This window comes from Lithobates pipiens, unplaced genomic scaffold, assembly GCF_037356315.1.
Source record: "Lithobates pipiens isolate NorthernLeopardFrog02 unplaced genomic scaffold, aLitPip1_a1.2 Scaffold_18, whole genome shotgun sequence".
In the NCBI taxonomy this organism is placed as follows: Eukaryota; Metazoa; Chordata; class Amphibia; order Anura; family Ranidae; genus Lithobates; species Lithobates pipiens.
In genome coordinates, this window is record NW_027507758.1 from 546,470,109 (window position 1) to 546,483,006 (window position 12,898).

Here is a 12,898-nt window from a genome sequence, read left to right on the forward strand (position 1 = left end):
GTTATCTGGACACTTTGATATTGAACCAACATAGTTAATACTATCTAATGGATTAATATATGGCTTGTATCTTTAGCCTTCGATTATATTCCTTGGTCTTGGATTGGATCCTTGTGAATAGGGGCCAATTCTCCCCATGTTCGACTTCCGGTTGTTTTTGGAGGTCTATTTCTCCTAGGCAAGTATATGATTCCCCACCCTCTTGTCTTCTGTTTTAGATCCACTAGATGGCACACACAGATATCAGATTTGTGGATGGGCTGATATTTTCGTATTTTGTGTTTCACAGTTACAAATTATCGTGCAGTACTGCGCATGTCCACATGCACAGTCTGGAGTTGTATCCATTGATGTCATATTGTGGTGCCTCAGCGCATGCTAATGACATCTTAATGGATAGGAATCAGGTGTATCTTATGGTATTTAAGGGGAACTGATTTTTCAGATGTGAAAAGACTGTGGCAGTTTGCATGGTGGTGGAGAGACATTCTGTGGAGTTGATGGACTGGTATGTGTTTTATTATATGCGCTGGTATGATCCTTATGTTGTGTCCCTGTATGAACCACTTCTAATGATATGTTTGTCCACAGATCCTGGTGGATCTGGTGTTTGTCTGAGATCCCGTTTAATGTTTCATTGTGAACATTCTTTGAAGCATGGATCCCTATTGAGTATACCCAATCCGCTTGATGTGATTCTGACAATAGACCTTAAGATCTCTCAAATAGGTTGATTTTTTTTTTTTTTTTTGATCTCATTAGAATTTGATTGGTGCTAAGATGTTTCAACCATTTTAACAACACGCCTTTTTAATGCTTTTCATATATTGCATAGATTCTATATGTGGCTTTGGATGGTTCCTTGGACTATTTCCATCTACACCTGACTTCAATATCCATTTGGATAACACACTCTCTCCCTGCCCAAATTACACGCACTGTTTAGTGAAGACTTCATAGGTGTGTATCACCAATTGAAATGCTTTGATTGTATTTTTTTAATTCAATTATCTGAATTATGATGGCTGTGAGATTTCTCCACCCTATGAAAAAAAATGTAAATATAATTTTTTATCTTTAAAGTACTTTTTTTATGCAACAGATGTCTTTATGTGACTTCATTTTTCCTGGTTCCTGCACTCGTCCAGGAGATTGCCAATTTTTGGCCTTGTGACGCCAAACATGCTGGTGCCGGCTATGTGGGTGAGTTTCCTTTTTTGCTCCAAAATCAACCATTTCACATGAGCTTAATCCTTAATATTGAGGGATATACTGAGGGGCATAGTAGACTCTGTGTTTATTGATTTAAGATGCATGACAGTATACCATGAAGGTTGGTTATTAGTTTTTGATTCTAATACTGTATATTTGATTTATGTGCTTTCTTGTCCATCAATTTCTGACCTAATATACTCCTGAAGAAGGGGGTAACCCCGAAACATGTAGAGTGTGTAACTGGAAGAACAAATCTTCGTGTATAACAGTCTTTTTTTATGATGTGTGTATTTGTGTATAATTTATATATTTTTGTAAATTTACTGTTGTAAGTTTATAGCACACCACGAAAGTTCAAGTTGCCTGCACAACTGTCCATATTTCCAATCAGAAGCAATGAAGATTGTCACATTTTGCTTTTAGTGCCATCATTCTTTTCTTTTTTTCTCAATAATAGTTTTTATTTCTAACAAGAAAATTGAACATACAAATAGCTTGAACAATAATCGTACAATGGTAATCAGAGAAAGAGATATTACAACTGGCGAGAACTTTTTCACAATACAAAAACCATATGCAGGTGGGCCTAGTCTGGCCTCTTAAAATAAGGTTGAACTTGAAGTTGATGTAAACCCCAAATTTTTTTTAAATTAAGACTCATATCTGTTACAGCAGATGATGTAATTTCATCTGTGCCCAGTCTTGCCTCGAAGAGTTATCCCAGTTCTGAGCAATCCTCTTATCTTTTATCAGTAAGATAAAAACACACAGAGAAATAGGTGTGTTTCTTCCCCTTGACTGACAGTTGATTTCCTTATCTCATCCAAGAGTGTGAGAGAGGCATTCTGTGTACTTCACATCATCCCTCCTTTCTCCATCTCTCCCAGGATTGGCTGCTTCACACCTCAGCATGATTGGGCATGCTGAAGTCACGTGGTGACTTTCCCGGATTTTGACTGGATGTTTGTGATCATGGGGCATAATCCACGAGAACAGCAGAAGTTTAGTGTAATGCCATGTACACACGATCAGACTTTCGACGGACTTTCCAAATGAACGGACTTGGCCACACACAAACCCACCAAAGTCCAACGGATTCGACTGTGATACGACCGGACTAGAATAGGGAAGTTCATAGCAGTAGCCAATAGCTGCCCTAGCGTTGGTTTTCGTCCGTCGGACTAGCATACAGACGAACGTATTTTTCAACCGGACTCCAGTCCATTGGAAAGATTTGAAACATGTTCTAAATCTAAGTCCTAAGTCCGTCTGATTTTTCAACAGCAAAGGTCTGATGAAGCCCACACGTGGTGGAATTGTCTGACGGATTTGTTCAGTTGGATCTTTGCTGTTGAAAACGTCCGGTCGTGTGTACACGGCATTACAAATATCGATGCCTGGCCAAGGGGAGTGTAGAGGTGGGCGGGGAGTTTACTGACATCAGGACTCCACCCACTGAGCCCTGGACAACAGACCTGCCCACAGAATCTGGAATATTGCAGGGCTCCAAACAGCTAAAGGGGAGGTAATTGACAGGTAGGGATACATGCAGGAGGCGTGTATATCCTTATAGATCAGCACTATGGAAGTAATTTAAAAATGATGAGAGTGGGTTTGCATTCACTTTAAGTGTAAATTAACTTGCGGGCTAAAACATGTGGGCTCAAAGTTTAAAGGTGCAAGCCGTGGACCTTATTGTCTTGCAGGTTGTAGTTGCAATAATATGATTTCGTATTGATATTGAGTGTGTTGGGACCCCAATTAAGTTTTTCAGGAGCAGCTGCTATGAGTGCTTTGAATTGGGTTGAGGGATGGGATGTGCCTCGCATCAGGGACAGTCTCACAGTGTGTTGGGATAGAGCTGGGTAGGTGTAGGGGGTAGGATGTGGTAGAAAAACAATGGACGTATAGGTCCTGTCTAGAGAATGAATAGGAAAAGGAGGGGAGTAGAGAAAGGGAAAAAAGGGGGTAAGGGATAGGGGTTATCAGCACTTACTTCCCTCCTTATTGCTATAGATGGGGATTGCTTCTCCATCAAAAGTGAAAATTGATGGTGGAGGGGGACGACCTTCATAGGGAGAGTATTTACAGGTATGGCAGTTTGTGTTTAAGTGCTGTTTCAGTGGGGGTCAGTTTGTATGATATAATGGTGTTGCTGTCGGGTGCCATCATTCTTTGGCCAGTACAGCCAGGGAAGCAGCTAATCAAACAAGATCTATATTTTATCAGATGGTCTGAAGGGCAGTGAAGACACTGGAGATCTAATAGACCCCTTATATCTCAATAAAGAGTATGTGTCACTGCCCAGAGCTATCACAAGGGCCTTGTTCACTTCTTGTGATAGCAATAAATTTAAATGAAAAAAAAAAGTGTAAAAAAATAAAAATAATAAAACCCCTGTTCCCCCGTGCTATCACACAAATGAAAGCATTCATGTAGGTCCAGTATCCATATGTAAATGGTGATTGCTCCATACCATGTATCACCCTGAACGTTGGAGTCAGGGCCGGTGCTACCACTAGGCGGACTAGGCAACCGCCTAGGGCGCACTGCCACCTAGGGCGCCCGGCCGCTGGTTATTTTATTCCTGCACTGTCCTTGCCATGTCAAGCAGCGTCAATACAGTGTCCCGGAATGATAGTGACAGAGTGAGCAAACACTGGGTAGCGCAGGTGCTCACTCCGCCTCCGCCTAATGCTCTACTGGCCACTGGTTGCTACAGCCGCCTGGCGTGTAACAACCAGTGATGTAATGGATGCGACTCTCTGCTCAGCACTCAAAGCGGAGGAGGAGTTATCTTCCTCCTCCTTCTACGCGCCTAGTGCTCTCCACCACGCTGGATGACTTCCCACCTCCTCTATCTTCTGGCAAGTGGCACTGCATCTGGGCCAGGTGTCAGTGAGGGGCTCCACTCACGGCATCCCAAAGAAGAGTCTCTGCTACTTCACTTCCAGTCTCCACAGAGAACTTTACTGGGCACCTGACCCTTCACAGCACAGAGCAGCTGACACCAGCCCAGCGATGTTCCCCGATCAGTGTGATCGCACAGTGAGTGTTATTCTAGTAGGGGGGAGCAGCCAGCCTGTGCCCACACCATAAGGGGAATCGCCGGGGACACTCTGGATTGTCAGAGGGAGTTGTAGGAGTTGTATAAAGCTGTCTGTTAGATGGATGAGCCTGTGCCTCCTTGTCCGTCAATTTCTTCACCTCCCCCTCCCTAACCCACCTGCTTGGAATGCTCCATGGGGACCGTGCTAGAAGAATCATCAATCAATCTGAGAGGACCATGGAGCAGTGCTCGGGAGGGAGAGGGGAATGTACAGCTGCCAGTGTGTTTGTACATGTCTACTGCCTGTGTGTGTGCTACACTGAGACATGGGACAACACTAGCTGTGTGCAGAGAGACCCCTCCCCCACTCACAGCATGTCACAGTCCCTGACCTTTAGACCAGTCCCTCTCCTTCACCCACTACTGTGTATGGCATTGTCCCTGATTAATAGGGACAGTCCCTGTTTTATAAACCAGCCCCTCTGTCCTTTAATTGTCTTCTGTCCCTCTACCAAGTGTAACTATCATAGTTCGAATCCACTTTGGTAAGCAGTCCCTGATGTATAGAGAAGGTCCATAGACAGTCCATTAAAGAAACAGTCCTTATTATCCACTTGCTCTCCAAAAGATTTACCCCTCCTTAATGACCAGGCCATTTTTTGCAAAAAGTCACTGCGTTATTTTAACTACTATTTTAACTGCAACGCTGTAACCAAATAAAAATAAAAGATGTCCCTTTTATTCCCACAACTAGAACTTTCTTTTGGTGCTATTTGATCACCTCTGCGGCTTTTATTTTTTGTAAAATAAACAAAAAAAGAGCGACAATTTTGAAAAAGAGAAAATTTTTTTTTAAACTTCCTGCTATAAAACATCCAATAAAAAAATTGAGAAAAATCTAATTTCTTCAAAGTGACACATAATGGACTACTATGCGATGCAATGTGATGCGATGCGATGCATAGTAGTCCATTATGCTTTACCTTTGCAGGGAATGAAAGAGGAAGTAACACTCATCAGGGTTTACTTCCTCTTTAATGAGATTGTATATGTGATGACAATCAAATGTAATTTTAAAATGTGTGTGAGTGTATATGTATTCTATTGACTGATCTACCAAATGTCCCCCCCGAGTCTGTATTTGATGGGCACTGGTGAGGCGGCATTGATGGGCACTGGTGAAGCTGCATTGATGGACACTGGTGAAGCTGCATTGATGGGTGCTGGTGAGACTGCATTCATAAGCGCTGGTTAAGAAGCATTGATGGGCGCTGGTGAAGCGGCATTGATAGCCGCTGGTGAGTCTGTATTTCATGGGCACTGATGAGTCTGTATTTGATGGGTGCTGGTGAAGCGACATTGATAGCCACTGGTGAGTCTGTATGTGATGGGTGCTGGTGAAGTGGCATTGATGGGCGCTGGGGGAGCGGCATTGATAGCCGCTGGTGAGTCTGTATTTGATGGGCACTGGTGAAGCGACATTGATGGGTGCTGGTGAGTCTGTATTTGATGGGCGCTGGTGAAGCGACATTAATGGGTGCTGGTGAGTCTGTATTTGATGGGCACTGGTGAAGCGGCATTGATAGCCGCTGGTGAGTCTGTATTTGATGGGTGCTGGTGAGTCTGTATTTGATGGGCGCTGGTAAAGTGGCATTGATGGGCGCCGGTGAGTCTGTATTTGATGGGTGCTGGTGAGGCTGTATTTGATAGGCACAAGTGAGATAACATTTGATGGGCAGAGGTGAGGCTGCATTTAAAGGGCACTGGTGAAAACGTTTACAAATAAAAATCTGCTATTTTATCGTTTATCGTTTTGAATTATTTGATCTGAAAGCTGGTTTGGGGGCAAAACTGTAAAATTTCCACAATTAGCTGGTCTAGCAAAGTGTCGCATGCAAAATAGTAGTGGTCATTAAAAAGGTGGGGTTTACATGGGAAGGGCAAAGGGGGTGGAGTCAGGGGTGGGGCCAAGGGGGGCGGCAAAATGAGGTTTCGCCTAGGGTGTCAAAAATCCTTGCACCAGCCCTGGTTGGAGTGAGAGCAACAATTCTAGCACCATAGCTCATGTTTAACTCTAAACTGATAACCTGTAAAGACTTTTAAAGCATCGACTATGGACAATTTTAGGTACTGTAGTTTGCTACTATTTCATTTGACATGTTTGGTATTTATTAATTTGATGGAAGATATTTTAAAACTTGCATTTCATAAATGCAAAAATTGCTTGTGACATTAACAATTGCAACAGCCATCATTTTATTCTCCAGAGCCTCTACTTTCAGAAAAGATATCATGTTTGGGGGTAATTTAGGTAATTTTTATAGCAAAACAAAATTGCTGATTTTAAAATGTATGTGAAAAATGCCAAAATTGCCCCAGTGGGCAAGTGGTAAAAGTAGAACTGTAACCAAGCAATGCATTTTGAATTGTTTAAATATTCTTAACAAAAAGTAAATATTTTTTAAAATATTACCTCAAAGCCCCTGTACACACGGTCGGAGATTCTGCCAACCAAATCCGTCGGATTTAGTCCGACGGATTGTGTCCGAAACTGTTGCATACACACGGTCGGACTAAGTTGTCGAAAAGTCCGATCTTTCAGAACGTGATGACGTAATTTCGTTACGATGGGACTACATTCAGGCTAGTAGCCAATAGCTTTGATGTAGGAATTTGATCTGAGCATGCGTGGCACTTGGTCCGATCAAAATTCGCTACACATGATCGGACTATGTCCAATCAAGCCAGTTGGTCGGGAAATATTTCCAACATGTTGGAAAATTGGGTCCGACGGAGATTCGGACGTAATCAGTCTGATGCATACCACACACAGTCGGATTATCTGACGACACGGTCCGATAAGACGCATTCCGACGGATTCTCCGACCGTGTGTACAAGGCTAAAGACCTTTTGTATCTTCAGTTAATGTAGAGCAATTCCTCCCTAAGTTAACCAGAGAAGCAGTTAAATTGTTTTAAATGTTTGCTCTCTATCACCTCTTTCTGTGTAAATTAGAGATTAAAAGACTGTCAGGCTGCCATGTCCAGGGTCGAGACAATGGATGGGCAGACGGGCAGCAGGGTATAAGAATTGTTTAAGGAGAGGAAATTTTGATCGGTGGGGGAGACAAAGATTTGTGCTGGGATGGGGATTTCAGTAGGGGGCAGATTTAAATTGGACTTATGCACAATTTTTTTTCGGGGGGGGGGGGGATTTTTGCTGACACATATTGCTCATACATCTGGGGAGGGGTGCAAATTGATATGTTCGCCCCGGGCTCTAGGTGACCTTATCCCAGCAATGGCCATGTCACTGCTGGGAGGAGGAAGTAGAATGAGCACAGCTACAGAGTTTAAGGTTACAGCATTATCTGATGTAAACCTTGAAGCAACACTGTACTGTAGTGACATAGCAACTGGCGGCAGGAACCACAGCACTCAGCTAAAGAAATGCTATCCAACAAGTGTCAGCAAGTGGTGCTAGTAACCATGAAAGAAAACACATTTTTGACTCACTGCCTCCTGAAGGAGTAAGTATCCAGCTTCTCATACATGCTGAATTTATATATATTTTTTTTTTTTTATACAAGTAGTAAGGGTGCTATGAATGAATTACTTCATAATGCCTGTAGTTATATGGGCTTGTTCTAAGAATGTGCAGATATTGATTGTCCTTAGCCTGGTCATAATTCACCTTTTAAGTATGGCATTACCCTCATAACAGCCTCTGGTTATATTGAGTTTTTCTGTCCTCGCAACGCACTTTGGTTTTGTATTCAAATTTAATAGGAAAATGCTGCCTGGCAGACCAGAAAACCAGCAAAATTTACAAGAACAAACATTAGTGCTCTCTGTTATAGATAACTGTCGTGCACATGTTTTGGGAGATGTTTTGCAGCCTGAGCAGATAAAGTACAAACTTGGTTGGCAAATGAGCCTCTCACCATTCTGGAGTCCTGGTCTATCAATCCAAGTCCCAGCAAGGGATCATGCCTCACGTCACGTCCTACTGCTTGGATCCTTTATCAAATAAATATGGCAGTAATCAACTCCCTTCCTGGAGTCCGTCTCTTTCTATCGCTTATGGGAATAAGGTACAGCAGTCCAAATAACCTGGTTGGTACAACAGCCAGGAACAATGGATCGGGAACAACTGACATCTGGAAACGTACACAGTTATGATGAGGGCTTTTTTTCAGCGGGAACATGGGGGAGCGCAGTTCCGGAACCTCCAGCACTAGCTGTACGTAATGGTAAAGGGTGCTGGCGTGTGCTTCAGGGTTTATTGATGCTGGCTGCTGTGAGGATCTATTTTTGCAGGACAGTCTATTGCTGCTGGTGGGAGACGTATTGTTGTAGGGGAAGGTCTTATATTGCTGGGAGGTCAGTTATTGTTAGGAGAGATCTACTGTTGATAAAAATGGTCTATTGTTGCTGGCTGCTGGAGAGTCTATTGATGCTGGCTGTGGGGAGACCTGTTGTTGCTGCCGGGGGTCTATTGTTGCTGTTGGGGGCGATATGTTTTGTGTGGTACATTGTTGTTGGGGACATCTATTGTTGCTGGGAGGGGCTCTATTGTTACTGGCTACAAGGGATCTATTTTACTGCTTTATTGGTATTATCAACAAATTCCATAAAAATGACTGATCATCACAGAATGATACGTGGTTCTGTATTCTCTAAAAGGGCAGTAATGGGAGGTGGGTAGGGCGTGGAACCAAGGAATGATGTTTGGGGGTGGGTAGGGACAGAGAAAAGCAGTGACTCAGAAAGGGGGAGTTCCCGCACCTATCCTCTGACAAAAAAAGGCCTGGTTATGATAAATACTCAGACTGCTATACAGTGGCTGAAAGTGATGCACTGTGTATGTGGCATACTTACAGGTAGCAAATCCAGTCTAGTTCTTCAGAAGACCTCACAAATGGCAATGACTCTTCTCTGTCTTCTGAAACAGGCAGCAACTTTATTCCAGGTGAAACTAAGTGGTCCTTGAAAGGTGGCACCTCCCTTCTCCAGCTGCATGCCTCTCCCCTTCTGCTCAGTTGCTAGGGATGGACTTCCTGTGTAAGGCTGCAGCAACAGCCAACCCAGTTCTTTCCAGTGTTTGGTCTCCAAAAGCATTTTACCCCTCCATGCTTGGGGACTCTGCAACCAAAAAGAAACCAAAGTGAAATGTTCTGCAAATGAGCTAAAGCATTCACAAACAAGGTTACATAAGCTAGCTGGACCCAGCATAACAGTTCTTAAATCCAAACTCTAGCAAATGTTTTTTTTTCTTTTTAGTTTAAGATGCACTTGGAAAATTATATTGTTGTCTTTTAGGCAGATGTTATCTCACTTTCTGTCCCCCGAGAACAGGGTAAGGCCGCGTACACACGCGCGGACTGTTGGCCCAACTTTGTCCGTCCAACAGTTTGAGCGAACAGTCCGCTCAAACTTAGCATGGACGGACATGGCCACACACGACGAACGAACAGTTTGCTGAAACCGTGCGCGATGACGTGAACGGCACGTACGACGGGACGCAAAATACGACGTCCTATACACTGCATTATAACTTTCGGCTTGAAAATCCTTTCTGAGCATGCGCGGAACTTAGTTTGACGAACAAGCCTACACACGGGCAGACTGTTCGTTGAAACAAGGTTTCAGCGGACAGTTTTTCGGAATTTCCGTAAAACCTTGTCCGTCCAACTGTCCGCTGAAACTGTCCGCTGAAAGCCCACACACGAGCGGACTGTCCGCCCAAACACTGTTCAGCGGACAAGGTTGGGCCAACAGTCCGCGCGTGTGTACGCGGCCTAAGAAATAAGCAGAGTGGCCATCACTAGGGCATCAACTCAATGACTGTTAAAATGAACAGGGGCTCTAACACTTCTATTATACTGGAAAAATGTGCTTTGTTGCAGTCTGTCTACCCACTATAGAGATTTCCTATCCTGTTCCAACAGGAAGTCAGGCTAAATCTCCCCAATTGGAAAGCATACCACAAAAATACCTAACAGAAATTATGTTACTTTTCATCACTAGAGCGAGCAATTGTCCAAACTCCACTGGCAATTAAGATGGTAGGGATGGGGCTTGCTGCTGGTTAGCAGCCAAGTGTGTCCTTTGGAATTATCCCATTGGTGACAGCTAAAGGTCAGACAGGGTCAGGAAGAGTATGAACTATATGAGTCCCAGTCAAATGCCCAACCACCATATAGTTACCTCGAGCTTCTTTGCCCTGCTCCTCTGCAGCCAGTGAGAATATTTGACACTTTTGATTATGGGGGCATGTGACCTACTCCTGCTGCCAGTTGCTAGGCTGAGCACTTTCACATGACCAAGGGAGTGATGTCACTATAACCCCAGGTCATGGGCACAGCTCACCTCAGCCCCGGCTGCCAAGAAGTTGCAAAGGAGCACAGGTAAGGATAGTATAGTAGGTTTGGGGGATGCCCTTTCCAGACACACTATTACCTTGCCTACATGGGCAAAGCGACACTGCCTTTTTAATATGTATTATATTAGTCTGAAGTTCAGTTTTAATGCATTTTTGTGTCTGGGGCAACAGGGTCAGAGGGGCACAAAGTCACAAAATTTACAAATGATGACTGCTTTTTTTTTCTCTCTTTTTCTTTGTCTGGAATCCTTCAGACATTTGAGGGTATTAAAAAGAGAAAATGGAAGGGGCGTGGTTGAATTCTAGTTCTTGCTAATGCAAAAATTAATCATCATGTACAAAAGGCACCATCCTTCTCGTGTTAATGCATGATTATAAATACAGACCTGGGGCTGAGATATAGTAAAGTTTTCCAGACTGGGAGTCTGATGGTCTGGTAGTAACCATTATAATTTTGGAAAGGCAGTTGCTTGGCAATTTTCTGGTTTATACGATAGTGCTTTTTACAAAATGTAACTTTAATTATAGAGCTGTCTCGTGATGAACAGAAAATAGGATTATCACACCATTTCATTGTTACTAAAGACTAGCCAGAAACTCTCAGCCAGATTTATAAAAGTGTAAAAAGAAGCCTCATCCAAAAATGTACTAGATATCTCATCCAGTAAATCTCACATTTCCTGATACTGATTAACATGTTATTGTTTCACCAGAAAAAAAATGTAGCTGAAATGAGAAACAAAATATATTTTATATTCATGGTATAATTAGTTTAATCTATCTATCTCTATCCAACGTTTCCTTTATGGCATATTTTGAAAGTTCACACTTAACTAAAAATGTTTTTGGTAGATGCACCACCTGGAAGCGCCAACTATTTCTCTGGACTTTTGTTGAGAGCTCTGTGCAGAGTTCCAGAGTTCCTGAGTCTTCTTACCTGCTGTGATCATTATGTGGGATTCCCAATCTTTCCTATTTGTATTTATTTTATTCTATTGAGCATGAAGCCAAAGGAGCAATGTCAGGGAAGGCTTGCAGATAGAGCAGGCAATGTACCTAGACGCATATGTGTGCACAGGCACCAGCCAGCATGTGCCTGGGCAGATGTGTACGTGCCCACAAGCATGCCTGACACATCCCTGTCACAAATACTGCCACGTTTTGGGCTATTTAAACAGGGCTGCTGCACTGGCTCATCATGGCCTGATCAACAGCATTTTGTGTAGACTGTTGCCACTAGGGATGAGGCCGAACACTCCCCCCCCCCGGTTCGGTTCGCACCAGAACCTTCGAACGGACTGAAAATTCGTATGAACTTTAGAGCCCCATTAAAGTCTATGGGACTTGAATGTTCAAAATAAATCAAAAGTGCTAATTTTAAAGGCTGATATGAAGGTTATTGTCCTAAAAAGGGTTTGGGGACCCGGCTCCTGCCGCAGGGGACATGTATCAATGCAAAATTTGTTTTAAAAACTGAAGTTTTTTCCGGGAGCACTGATCTTAATGACGCTTAAAGTGGAAAAAAAAGTGAAATATTCCTTTAAATATCGTGCCTGGGGGGTGTCTACAATTTGCTTGTGAAGTGACATGTGTTTCCTGTGTTTAGAACAGTCCCTGCACAAAATTGCATTTCTAACGGAAAAAAAGTCATTTAAAACTGCTTGCGGTTTTAATGTAATGTCTGGTTCTGGCAATATGGATGAAAATCATTGAGAAAAATGGCATTGGTAGGGCCTTTGGTGGTTGTGGTGGCGGTGGTGGTGCTGGTGCCACAACACTGTAAGTCCTCACAGTTACTCTCTGTGGGCACAGGAACGGGCCTTGCTGTGAAATATTATATCAAGAATTGTAATTACATGCACCTGTTAAACAGGTGCTGAAAAATTGGGCCTTAGCCACTGGAGCTGGTGCCATGACACTGCAACCTCTCCCAGATATTCTAGGAGTGCAGGAATGAGCCCTGCTGCAAAGCATTGCATCAAAAATTATAATTACATGCCCCTGTTAAACAGGGGCTGAAAAATTGGGCCTTAGCCACTGGTGGCGGTGCCTAGAACCAAAAAATGTTCTTCCAAGCTATCAGCAGGATCATTGAGGAAGAGGATAGTCAGTCAACATAACAGGACAGTCACTCAGCGTCAGCATAGGCAGTCTTGAAGGGATGTGACATTTCAAAAAAAAATATTCGGTTACATCAGCTTCAGGTGCTTGGTAGCTGGTGGTGATCCAAGACTGATTCATCTTTATGA

The 12,898-nt window shown here is 43.2% G+C and overlaps 1 long non-coding RNA gene across 1 annotated transcript in view; it reads left to right on the plus strand.

Annotated features, from left to right (window-relative positions):
* Nucleotides 1-791: 791 nt before the first annotated feature.
* The window catches only part of LOC143990258 (uncharacterized), a 28,222-nt gene continuing 16,115 nt past the window's right edge, over nt 792-12,898 (plus strand). Inside the window, exons 1-2 of the long non-coding RNA XR_013277249.1 lie at nt 792-960; nt 1,103-1,203. This is a non-coding gene — a long non-coding RNA (uncharacterized LOC143990258). The remainder of the gene's footprint in view (nt 961-1,102; nt 1,204-12,898) is intronic.